Raw genomic sequence first — 13,032 nt, 5'->3', positions numbered from 1 at the left:
AAATTGTAAACACTTCTGGTCCTAAATATTTTGGATCAGAGATTCAGCCTATATCTGTCTGAAAACTCAATGCTCCAGAAGCCTTAGATGCCACCCCTCGTTTGTGTCTTCATGTTTCTAACATAGGACTTTCCAAACTGTCATGATGTTAGTGTTTTGGCTGCAGTTTGTAGGTTTGTCATACAGATGTAACAAGAAACCATTGTGAAATAAGCAATAAATCATATATTTAAAAATATATAAATGAAAGGTTTTCATGAAATATGTTGTGTCTATATATTTCCTTATTACAATTTATGTTTGTGTCTGTATCTCTTTTAAGGGGATGGTTTGACCTACAGTTTACTATTTATTTATTTATACGCTTGTATACCGCTAATATCTCAGCCTAAGTCGGCGACTCATTGCGGTTTACAACATTTAAAAAACAGTATTCAGTTTAAAAGCATAAAACACATATACAATACAAATTATTGGGCCACCAATAATAATCCCATGCATCTCATAACTGGAATCGCAGTCCAAAATTCATCGTCCATGATTACCAATCCTTTAGTCATCAAAATTCGTTGCAACGGATTAACCGAATGCTTGTTTAAACATCCATGTCTTCAATCTATTCCGAAACACCATCAGCGAGGGGGCTGATCGTGCCTCTATGGGGAGGGTGTTCCAAAGCCGAGGGGCCACCACAGAAAAGGCCCTGTCTCTCGTTCCCGCCAGCCGCACGTGTGAAGCCTGCGGGATAGAGAGCAGGGACTCCCCAGAAGATCTTAGGGTCCTGGTGGGCTGATAGGCTGAGATACGTTCGGATAGATAAGTTGGGCCAGAACCATTTAGGGCTTTAAAGGCCAACGTCAGCACTTTGAATTGAGCCCGGTAGCAGATCGGCAGCCAGTGGAGCTGGTGCAGCAGAGGAGTTGTATGCTCCCTGCGCCCTGCTCCTGTTAGTATCATGGCTGCCGCCCGTTGGACTAATTGGAGCTTCCGAGCCGTCTTCAAAGGCAACCCCACGTAGAGAGCGTTGCAGTAGTCAAGACGGGATTTAACCAGAGCGTGGACTACCGTGGCCAAGTCAGACTTCCCAAGGTACGGTCGCAGTTGGCGCACAAGTTTTAACTGTGCGAATGCTCCCCTGGTCACCGCCGAAACCTGGGGTTCCAGGCTCAGCGATGAGTCCAGGATCACACCCAAACTGCGAACCTGCGTCTTCAGGGGGAGTGCGACCCCGTCTAACACAGACTGTAACCCTATACCCTGTTCGGCCTTGCGACTAACCAGGAGTACCTCTGTCTTGTACTAGTAAAACTGAATTACTCTTCTGTGAAATGATACATGTCAAAAATGTATGTCACCAGCATGATACATTTGGAAACCTTGCCTCAAAGTCAGTGATTCCCAACTTTTTTTTGACCAGGGACCACTTTGACCAGGGACTATTCTCCAACATTAGTAACATAAGGGTTACAAATCTGTTTTTAGTCAACTTTAGATTCGGATTGGTTATTTGGGAGGCTGATTCAGAAAATGGTATTGGATAGACCACATCAGCTCTAGTTTCTGATACAGAACATATGTCATCCAGTAGTCGCCATATGCTCTCCCACATAAAAGAAATATTTAATAAGCCATGGAACTATAAGAGGGTTTTGCGAGACCAGTCACTCTCATTGCAATAGTGTAGTAACAGTGAGGCTGCGGACCATATTTTAGTTCTTACAGACCACTGGTAGTCCACAGACCACAGGTTGGGAACCACTGCTCTAGGTTGAAAATAGACTTATTGGGACAATAAAAAGGTAGAGAAGGAATTTTATGTCATGTCCTGAGCTTCTTGGGGATAGGACAAGGTATAATGTAGCAAATAAAGAAAAGGGGAGTAAAGAGAGGGTTTTTTGTGAGTGGTTGCTGTTTTGATTTACCAAAGATAATGTGGAGAAGAATTACCTTTTTGACTAAAATCTCCAGTCAGCATGATTAATGGCCACCTTGGATGGAGAATTTTCAAAGTTGGAGTCCTAAAAATCAATGTTCCCATTTTTTTTAAAGTTCATGTTCCCTACAGTATGACATGTCCCCAACAACTGTCCTGATTTGGCAGGGACAGTCCACTTTGCTAACGGCTTTTAAAATATTCCACATTCTCCCTCCACTTTCTTCCTTTTTCTTCGCCTTACTTCAGTCACTGCAAACCTAGTTCAACATGATGGTGAAGGTGTTTTGAGTTTCTGGAAGCTGAACCCAAAACAGTTGGAGAACCAAAGTTTGGGAATTAGACGCATTTTGACCTAGGTAGGAATTCTCTCCAGACAGGTAGTTTTCTGTGTGCAATGAGATTTTTTTGGTGGGGGAATGTCTATGGTGTGATTTCCTAACCTGTAGCCACAAAGGGCATAGTCTGGTCACAGTTTTCTCACCTCATTGTTCCTGGGTCCCATGTTCCAGGCCACAGTGGTGACCAAATCTGTCCTCCCTGAATGTTTTTAGCGGTGGGGCCTTTAGATCAGTCTTCTGCAAAATCTTTCAGATTCTCTTGGAGGCTTTTCCTTTGTTCTCTGCCTTCCCAACACACCCTGGCCAGTTTGGCCATTGCTTTCAAATGCAGAGGGTGTGTCTCTCTGGCTTCTCTCCTGGGAGATGCTCCAAATTGGATCAGTTCTGGTTTACTAAGTTCCAGCATTATGTGTATTTTGGCTGGGCTGAAGTCCCTTTTCATCTTGCCTCCATGTTGCTCTTCCTTTGCCTCCAGAGGGTGTGGGGACAGGACTCAGTTATTATCTTCCCAAATATGTTTGCCTTTTCTGTGGAGGTTATTTTGGACATTTATTTTTCTTTTTTGCATTGGACATCTGTGTCGAGGCAGCTTCATAGTTTGTGGCACAGATTTTATAGAACTAAAAATACACAGGCGCGATGATTGTTACTATTTCTTCATTGGAAACCACCTCTCTATTGCACAATGTCAGCTGATCAGCCAATGTCTGCTTGTTACCTCTTGGACAGCATTTTTTGTTAACAATATAGTTTCTGTTTCTGCTTAATGGGAGTACAGTACTCCCCTGCCAGTCCCATCGTTCTTTTTTTAAGTTCTGGAAAAAAGCCACCCTGTGCTGTTCTGTTTTTGTTTTTCCTCTCGCCCACATTCAATATTTTCCCTTCAATGGAGCTTTAAAAACAACAACAACCATCTCTTTCCTAAAACGATTCTTTTGTTGTTGTAGCTGTTTGGATTTTTTTCGATCTGCTGGTTTGAAAGATGATAGTCAAACTTGAGCAGATCTTAGATGCTCGTGGACAGGAACTTGGTATGACGCCCTATTTCCCGTTCGCATCACAATGACATTTTAAATGGCTGGATCTCAACTTTTCTGGGAAAAATTAGTTGTGTTATATCAGCTGCCCAAACCTCTGCAGAAAGTCTGACTTCAGGTAGTCATGGTATTACTTCTGAAGAATGCCACTCAGGGCTGATTCATACAACTTGCAGAGTGACTGTGCTGCTTGGGCTGTGTGTCATAGTGATGGTGACTTACCGTATATACTCAAGTACAAGCCGAGTTTTTCAGCCCTTTTTTAAGGCTGAACCCCCACCCTCACTTGGCTTTTACTCGAGTCAAGGTTATTTATTATTTTACCTTGTTGTTGTTGTTGTTGTTATTATGTTTATTATTTTACTCTATTATTATTGTAATTATTACATTTACATTATTTTAGTCTATTGTTCTTGTTATTTTACTACATTTATTATTTTACTCTAATTATTATTTTATTATTATTGGAAGGATACGTATGCACATTTACATTGAAGAAGGTTAGAATAATGGTTTAATCGGAGTTGGGCAGTCATATCTTAAATTACAGTTTTATGTAAATATTCAAAAACATTTAACCTACTGATGTCTCAATTAATATAATTTTATTGGTATCTATTTATATTTTGAAATTTACCTTTGGCTACTGCATTTCCTACTTCCGGCTTTTACTCGAGTCAATACAATTTCCCAATTTTTTGTGGAAAAATTAGGTACCTCAATTTATTTGGGTCAGCTTATATTTGAGTATATACGGTACTTCTCTCCCTGTGCCTCAGTCTGGAGCCTGAAGTCTTTCATTTAATATTAATCATAATTCCAACCCCATTATGTGCCACAGCTGGTTTGGCTGGCAAAGGGATTTACAGTTTGGTGAAGCATCTGCCCCATTTAGCAGAGAAGACTAAAGACCTCATAAAACTACTATTCCTATGATTCCATAGCATGAGCTAAGGCGATTAAAGCAGTTTAAACTACATTAATTATGCAGTATAGATGCACCCTCTGTCTCTCCAGAGTTAACATTAAAAGATGGTGCAGCAGGGTTATGTCCTTGGCATTTACGGTACTCCCAATAGTGTTGAGAATTCACAGGGCCTTGGGGCTGGTGTAGTCTCTTTCATTCTAAAGACAAAAGCAATAGTTCTCATCACCAATAGAGATTGAGTATCCCATATCTAAAATGCTTGGAACCCAAAGTGTTTTGGATTTCAGATTTTTTGTTTTGGATTTTGGAGTGCCTGTATTGGCATATATATATACACATATTCTCAGAGATGGGACCAAGTCTAAATATCAAATGCATCTATGTTTTGTATTCATTCTATATGCATATAGTCTAAAGGTAATTTTATGCAATATTTTAAATAATATTGTACATAAAACAAAGAATGTACATTGAACCATCCCCAAGTAAAGGTGTCACAATTTCGGCCACTCCAGTGGACAATTTTGGAATATGGAATGCTGGATGGGGGATGCTCAGCCTGTGTTAAAGTCGTTTCAAATTTTTAAAACGTATGTTGAATGTTGTATAAATCCTTGGAAACCATCATCTGATGGTATCCTGGGAAAGGGGGCATGAAATTCCCGTTTTACATTAGTGAAATAAAATTTGATATGTATTACAAAAAGTGTTACATTGTTATTCTTTGGATAGGGTTGGAGCTGACCCTGACACAACCCGAAAATCAACCTAGTTATAGTATAACGCATGAACTGGTCTGAATGTTTTGCTTTGGAGCGTTTGATTCCAGCCATAAATGTTACTTGTGCATGGGGAGCCACCTTTCATTCTACAGTGTGTATGTAGGCCATGTGTATTCTGCTTTGAGCACAGAAACGCTATATATCACATGTAGGACTTTGCAAAAAAAAAAAAACGAGGTAAAAGTAGGTGTTTTACAACACAACGTGTGCTTGAGAATACTATAAGAAAACAACGAATGATATAACTCCACCCTTCTATTGCTAATCAGAGAGCTTCAAAGAGGAACCTTCCACTATTTTTTAAAGGCAACAAGATTCCCTCCTTAGGATGAGAGTTTGATAGCTCTAATGTTTATTTCTGTTTGTTTGTTTTTAAATTATTCAAGAAAAAGACAAAACATACAAGTAACTTTTTAGAGGTATTAATGTATTAAACTACCAATAATATGATATTATAATTATATATTTTATATGACATGTAATATTACAAATAATATTACAATATAATGGTATAGTACAATATAGTAATATACAATACTGATATTGTACTATGCTAATAATATAATATATTGTATGTATATATCTTGTAAGCCGCTCTGAGTCCCCTTTGGGGTGAGAAGGACAGCATATAAATGTCATAAATAAAATAAATAAATAAACAAACTATGTGACTGTAGCTGAACTATAACTAAACAAACAAACAGAATAGAGAAAATATGTGCACACAAAACAAAACAAAAAAGAACACCAAAATTCTCACTCTCTACCTAATGTTTGTTATTTCTTATTAGCCTTCTCCTTTTAAACAGCCCCTGTGGGACAGTGCCTTGGATGGTGCAGTGGGTTAAACTGCTGAGCTGCTGAACTTGCTAACCGAAAAGTAACTGGTTCAAATCCAAGGAGCAGCGTGAACTCCCACTGTTAGCCTCAGCTTCTGCCAACCTAGCAATTCGAAAACATGCAAATGTGAGTAGATGAATAGGTACCACTTCAGCAGGGAGGTAACAGTGCTCCATGCAGTCATGCTGGCCACATGACCTTGGAGGTGTCTACGGACAACACCTGCTCTTCGCCTTAGAAATGGAGATGAGCACCAACCCCCAGAGTTGGACACGACTGGACTTAATGTCAGGGGAAAACCGTTACCTTTTCTAAGTGAAGTAAATAAATAAATAAATAACTGAAGCAAACCAAGGAATAAAAAATATTTTGCTGAAATGATATCTGAGCTGAGATTAGATCCCTTTTTGTTGTTGCAAACATGGGATTGGGAATATGTATCCCAGGTGCTGTTCAAGTGTTTTGGCATAGATGAGGTAACAAAGCAGAAAGAAACTTAACACGAAAAAGTTGATGCCTTACTTTTTCTGTCAGCTGCAGATGCCAGCTCAGCTTACGAATTCAGGAAACAGACAAAGTGCCTTTCCGAGTCTGCGGTTGGTGAGCCACAGGAAGTTGGTTTAGACAGGAAACATACATCTTTCTGATATAGTAGGATTTTATGTAGATGAGATTATCCTTAAGCGTAACAATGAATTCATAGTCAAGCTGAGGCTTTCCTAGGCCTGGCGAGGTAGAGAGGTGCCCGCAGCAGAGTCAACTTCCTGGCTTACCTGAACTCAATATCACATCTTTCACTACAAAGTGATCAAAGGAAAGTTTCACACAAGAAATGACTCTTTAATGGGCCTCACCACTCAAGAGAGACAGGGTAGTTAGTTATTTTTAAGTAAAGCACTTTTTTGGAAACAAAAAATAATTCCCCCACACTTTCTATTTTCCAGCAGCGACACCTTCCAGTTAACATATGATCAAATAAATACATAACCAAGATAAATAGCTGGCACAAACAGATCTTAATAATGACACATATAATGATATATTTGTGAAAAGAATATATTTATATTCCTTTTCTGTAGCAGAAAAAAAACTTGTCAGAAAACTGGAAAGTATCCCCAAACATTTGTATATTATGAGAATAGTTCCTGTTACACCCTGGAATATCATAAGCCTATAACAAAACCTCTGACAAAAATGGTACTTTTTAGAAAGGCTTTTTATGGGAATGCAACACAGCACTCCTTTTTCTATCTAGATGGAAGTTGTTGTTGTTGTCTCCCCTGCATTAATTAATATCCCTTTTGTGGCGTAGATACCTATTTCTATTCTTTCTATGTCATTTCAACCGCTGGTACTGAAGTTTCTATTGAGTTGTAAAGCTCAGGAACACATCTAGTTTGGTAGCTGAGGCATGCCTATATAAAACTGAGTCTTGGATCCTGTATAGCTAGCTGGCAATGAAGATCTGCATAGTGAAAGCAATGGTAATCTCCTGTAGTAACCTATGGATGTGAGAGCCATAAGGAAGGCTGAGTGAAGGAAGATAGATGCTTTTGAACTGTGGTGTTGGAGGAAAGTGCTGAGAGTGCCTTGGACTGCGAGAAGATCCAACCAGTCCTTCCTCCAGGAAATAAAGCCCGACTGCTCATTGGAGGGAAGGATATTAGACGCCAAGATGAAGTACTTTGGCCACATCATGAGAAGACAGGAAAGCTTAGAGAAGACAGTGATGCTGGGGAAAATGGAAGGAAAAAGGAAAAGGGGCCGACCAAGGGCAAGATGGATGGATGGCATCCTTGAATTGACTGGCTTGACTCTGAAGGAGACGTCTGACAGGGAGCTCTGGCATGGGCTGGTCCATGAGGTCACGAAGGGACAGAAGTGACTCCAACAATTTTGGTTAGGCTTAACTTCTAGGTTAGTGTGCATACGAGTGCAGCTTTAGAGGAAGGGGCTGGGGATTCTGGGCAGATGGTCAGGCCTGCTCGGGAGGAAGAAGAAAATGAGAGAGGCATGCTGGTTGTTCCTACTTTTAAAGAATGCCGAAGGGAGCAATAAGCAAGGCGTAGGTCAGCCAGGATTGCTGAAAAGACTCAGAGCAATCAGACTACTCCCTAGAGATATATGTGCTGAGGGCTATAAATCAGGAGCAGAGGAAACAGCCATCGCTGGCAGCAACCAATCCATCTAGCCTGGATCCTGTATCTTTACCGGCCAGAAGCCTTGTATTTGTATGTGTTTGTTGCCTGGAGCAGGAATCACCAAAGACTCGACTTTGCTCAGCCAAGAGCCTTTTGCCTTGTTTTGTGAAATTGCCCTTTGTGAAATTGCTTCTGTTAATGTAAGTTTGCTACTTTAAACTTTGCTGAAGTAAAGCTTTTGGAGTTCTTTTAGAATCATAGAATCAAAGAGTTGGAAGAGACCTCATGGGCCATCCAGTCCAACCCCCTGCCAAGAAGCAGGAATTCTGCATCAAGAAGTACCTCCAAGTTTATTATTCGTAAGAAATGCAATATCATCCAAAATATTTATATCTCCAGGTCCATATCGTCTTGTTTTCTGAGCAACAGAGAACCAGGATTGAGCCTCATCGTCTTAGTCCCTATCTAAATCTTTCACTGCCTTCAGATAATCATTCAGTATTTCCAAAGCACCCTTGATATGAGCTACAAAGTGGAGATGATGCTGGAAAACATCAAATCCACTTTTCAAGTTCTGGATTATAGTGGCTTTCAAGTAGATCTTAAAAAGCTTTTCAGACTAGATGAGGAAAACCTTCTTCAGGGGCATTCAACAGAAATATCTGGAGTTGTAGCCTACACACCCCCAACAGGTTGGACCACTCTAGTGTTGCAGATTTGGGTTTTCAGTCCCTTGGCTTAAGCAGGTCTCATAGAAGTTTAGAGCTTCATAGAAATATAATTGTTGTGTTAATAATGTTACCATTCCCAAGTATGCTAACGTTTGTCAGTTGATGACAACCATCGCTTGGCTAACCCTTGTTCTCAGGGTTGGCTTGCAGTTTCTGTTCCTGCTTCGTGATAAAGAATCCTATACTTTGTGTCTGTATGCAAAGAAAGCATTGTAATTTAATAGGAAACAGCCAGTGTACACATGTTCAAATATGTTCACATTCTAATTAACAATGTGAATATTTGCAGTGTCGTAACACTGAATAAAATCAAAGGCATTTAAATGCTCCCTAGACATTTTCAGCACGTTTGTATGCATTATTCTAGAGTAATAGACTTCAAGGGTGTTTGCAGACAAGGATTTTAATGTGAAATTGCCATGCCATCTTCACATATTATTAATGTATGTGTATGTGTGAGAAAGAGAGACAGAGGAGAAGCTAGTGAGATGGTACAGGCAACATCAGAAGCTACCTGCAATGCCATGTTTCCCCATAACTTTCTCCTTTTTGTTTGTTGCTGCAGAAAATCCAGGGAGGAATGTGTGAGTAGGAGAGAAGGAAGCACTGTATTTTGTCTTGATTTGAGGAGTTGTCCCTTGGGAAGTTAGATTTTTTTTCCGTGTCAGGAGCGACTTGAGAAACTGCTAGTTGCTTCTGGTGTGAGAGAATTGGCTGTCTGCAAGTATGTTGCTCAGGGGATGCCTGGATGTTTTACCATCCTGTGGGAGGCTTCTGTCATGTCCCTGTATGAGAAGCTGGAACTGATAGACAGGAGCTCACCCCGTCTTGCGGATTTGAACTGCCAACCTTCAGGTCAGCAGTTCAGCTGGCACAAGGGTTTTACTTATTGCACCACCACAGATGGATGATACATTGGGATTGTTTCTCGTTTCTCTATTTCTTCTTATTGTATATGATTTTGGACATATGTCCTACATTTCATATCCTACTTTTCATTTCTCTATTTTAAACTATACATGATTTCAGACTCAAGTCATGTCCCTGACAACCTTTTTTCTTTGCTTGTTGATTGAACTCGACCAACAGGAAAGAAAACCAGCAGGTTTTTTACCCACTCTGATACAAAACCGACCAAGTCTCATTGTCTGATAAAATACAGAGATATAACTGAGTAGCCTAAAGAAATCATGTTGCTTTATGATCATGTTGCTGAAGGTTCCTATGCCAGTAGGCTGTTAGATCCACTTTAGGGTTTAGTCCACATTTTAAAGAAGCTATCCAGGGGGCGTAATGCTTTCCTAATGACAGACTCAGCACTTTGGACAGTTCATTAGAAATTTGGGGGAAACCCAGAAAGGATTCACTGTTGCACTAACATGAATCACCATCTTCTACTGTAGTTTCTGCTAAATGAATATTTTGGTCTGTTGCCTCTTTGACTTTGAAACCCCTGCAGTGGGCCAAGCTGTGTCCCTGGCTACCAGTTAAGGGAGAGGCAAAGAAGGAGGTTTATATCGTACAAATCTAGATCGCTCTGTTGGGAGCACTTTTGAGGAATGCAATGTGGGCCCTTTGGCTTCTGGCAGCTGCTCTCATCACTTCTGATTCCTTCCTCTTTGGAACAAAGTTGACTCTGTTAAAATTGCCATTCTCCTGACATTTCAAAGGAGTCAGCGAGCCATTGAGTCAGAGGCTGCAGGCTTCTTAATCTGGCAGGTAGCCTGCCATTGCTTAAGCAGAACTGGCCAGAATATATGGGTGTGGGGATGGCAGAAAGCGTACATGTGCGCATAATGAAGCAATTAAAACACGATGAGGGCATATGTGAACAAGTCTAGGGAACGTCTGAAGGGAGCATGGGTACCCAGTGTTACCAAGGGTAAAGAGACAGTGTGCATGTGTGTATATGTGTAATGTATGTGGCATTTGTATATTTGTTCGCACGCATCCAGATGTTACTTCCAAAACAGTAAATGCGAAGATCTGAAACTCATTGCAAAATAATCTATCAAAGACATTCCCTTACATCAGTGGTTCTCAACCTGTGGATCCCCAGGTGTTTTTGTCTACAACTCTCAGATATCCCAGCCAGTTTACCAGCTGGGAGTTGAAGGCCAAAACATCTGAGGAGCCACAGGTTGAGAACCACTGCCTTACATAGAATCATAGAATCAAAGAATTGGAAGAGACCTCATGGGCCATCTAGTCCAACCCCCTCCCAAGAAGCAGGAACATCGCATTCAAATAACCCCCGACAGATGGCCATCCAGCCTCTGTTTAAAAGCTTCCAAAGAAGGAGCCTCCACCACACTCCGTGGCAGAGAGTTCCACTGCTGAACGGCTCTCACAGTCAGGAAGTTCTTCCTAATGTTCAGATGGAATCTCCTCTCTTGTAGTTTGAAGCCATTGTTCCGCGTCCTAGTCTCCAGGGAAGCAGAAAACAAGTTTGCTCCCTCCTCCTTGTGGCTTCCTCTCACATATTTATACATGGCTATCATATCCCCTCTCAGTCTTCTCTTCTTCAGGCTAAACATGCCCAGCATGCCCTGGCTGGATGTAAATTTGTGCATGCTCAATGGTAATTTCATTTATTCTTATTCTGATGTTGAGCCCTGGTGTTGAAAAGAGGCCCTAATCCAGCCATCAAGGTGGTGAATCTTTGGCCTTCCTAGAGTTTTGGTCTACAGCTCCCAGAAAACCAAGCCAGCATAGCTGAGGGTTGGGAGTATGGAAGCTGTAACCCCAAAATGTGGGCCCAATGTTCCTGAGTGCTGCCATAGTGAGCCGTGCCTTAAACCACTGCCATATGTGTATGTGCGATTGGAACAAGTTCATATTGTACAAGAAGGCAACATGAGGACACATGCTTGTGTACAAATGGGGCACCAGAATATATTGTACATTCTGGGTTTCTGTCTCACAAAGAGAACATTAAAGTTGTTTGTTGGAAAGCAAAGCTGAAAGAATGTATAAATGGGCATATTCTTTTCTCTGTTGAACAAGCTCCAAGCTTTGAAGGAGTGCGTTTGGTAAAACCATTATAACATGATGTCATTTCTCCTTTCATTCGATTTTGCTGTGTAATCTGAGACCTTTCCTTACCCACCCTCTGACAGGCAGTTACAAATGACACTCTCCTGGAGGTACCAGCAATGGCTGCTGATCTGTATCATTCTTCAGGGCACAACCACACACAATCTTCTCCACTTTAACAGGGTCCTGGGGAAGGGGGAGGGGACTCCAGATCTCCAAATCCCCGTAGCCTATTGACTGGTCCAGTGTGGTAGCTAGCTATAATCCATAAAAAGTAATACACCCAAGCTTTGAGATCAGCACTTTTTGCCCAAAATTGAGAAGCTGAATCTTATTGCTTTTACAGCCCATTGGGTACTTGATTTGTGGAAAGCTGAACTATGGAACTCCCTGTTACAAGAAAATCGTTATGGCTAATGATTTAGTAATTTCCAAAGAAGATTGAGTTATCAATCTATATAAATAAAAATATAAATGCTCATATAAAAATAAAAATGTAAATACTCATTCTCAGTAGCGTGAGACCAATTACTTTGGTTGCTGCATGGTTTTGAGGCAATGGTGTAGTAAGAATGGTGAGGCCGCGGACCATATTTTCTTTATTGTGTAACACTGGTGGTCCATGGATCACAGGTTAGGAACCACTGCTATAAAGGATCACAAACTAGCGCCATGGAAATCATGCTTCCTGACTGATATTTGCAATTGGTCAAGTGCAGCAATCTAGTGATTCCTGTCCATAGAAGACAATATAGTAAATTGGCTTTCTTTTGGTGCTTAGCTTTTCATGGCTTTTAGTACTTTTTATTATCAAAAAATTGCTCTTGACGTTGTTTTTCAGTGGGAAGCTCTGGAACAGTACTGTTTGCGTGTGTGAGGGCATTCACCGACCCACATAAGTTCATGAAAGTTTTGCAATGAGTCAAGTTTGGCTTTATTTTTAGATGTATTGCTTTCTTTCCTTTTTTAAAAAAAAAGTCCTGACAACAAATGCTTCTTTGGCTAGGATACAAGACATTGAAGGAATGTTGCACTACTTTTGTGGCAAAGAAAAAGAAATGGGATATTAGACTTTTTAAAAACTCCATAAAAATAAATAAATATAGCAATGAGTCCCATGTCTGTAGGATAGATATCCGTGGTTTCATTTATTCATGTCTGATCAAATATATCATCTCTAGGCATTTTCTAAGGTCCTCCAGTGTGAGTGGATAACATTCTTGGGTCAGAAGTTAATGACTTCAGTTGTGTTTGCTGTTGTGG

The 13,032-nt window shown here is 40.6% G+C and overlaps 1 protein-coding gene across 5 annotated transcripts in view; it reads left to right on the top strand.

The window, feature by feature from the left end:
* FMNL3 (formin like 3) overlaps positions 1-13,032 on the top strand; it is a 108,323-nt gene that overhangs the window by 35,403 nt on the left and 59,888 nt on the right. The window lies entirely within an intron of this gene.

Source organism: Anolis sagrei, chromosome 2 (assembly GCF_037176765.1).
Source record: "Anolis sagrei isolate rAnoSag1 chromosome 2, rAnoSag1.mat, whole genome shotgun sequence".
Classification (NCBI taxonomy): domain Eukaryota; kingdom Metazoa; phylum Chordata; class Lepidosauria; order Squamata; family Dactyloidae; genus Anolis; species Anolis sagrei.
The sequence above is the reverse complement of the archived record's forward strand: the minus strand, read 5'-3'. Positions and strand labels throughout refer to the sequence as shown.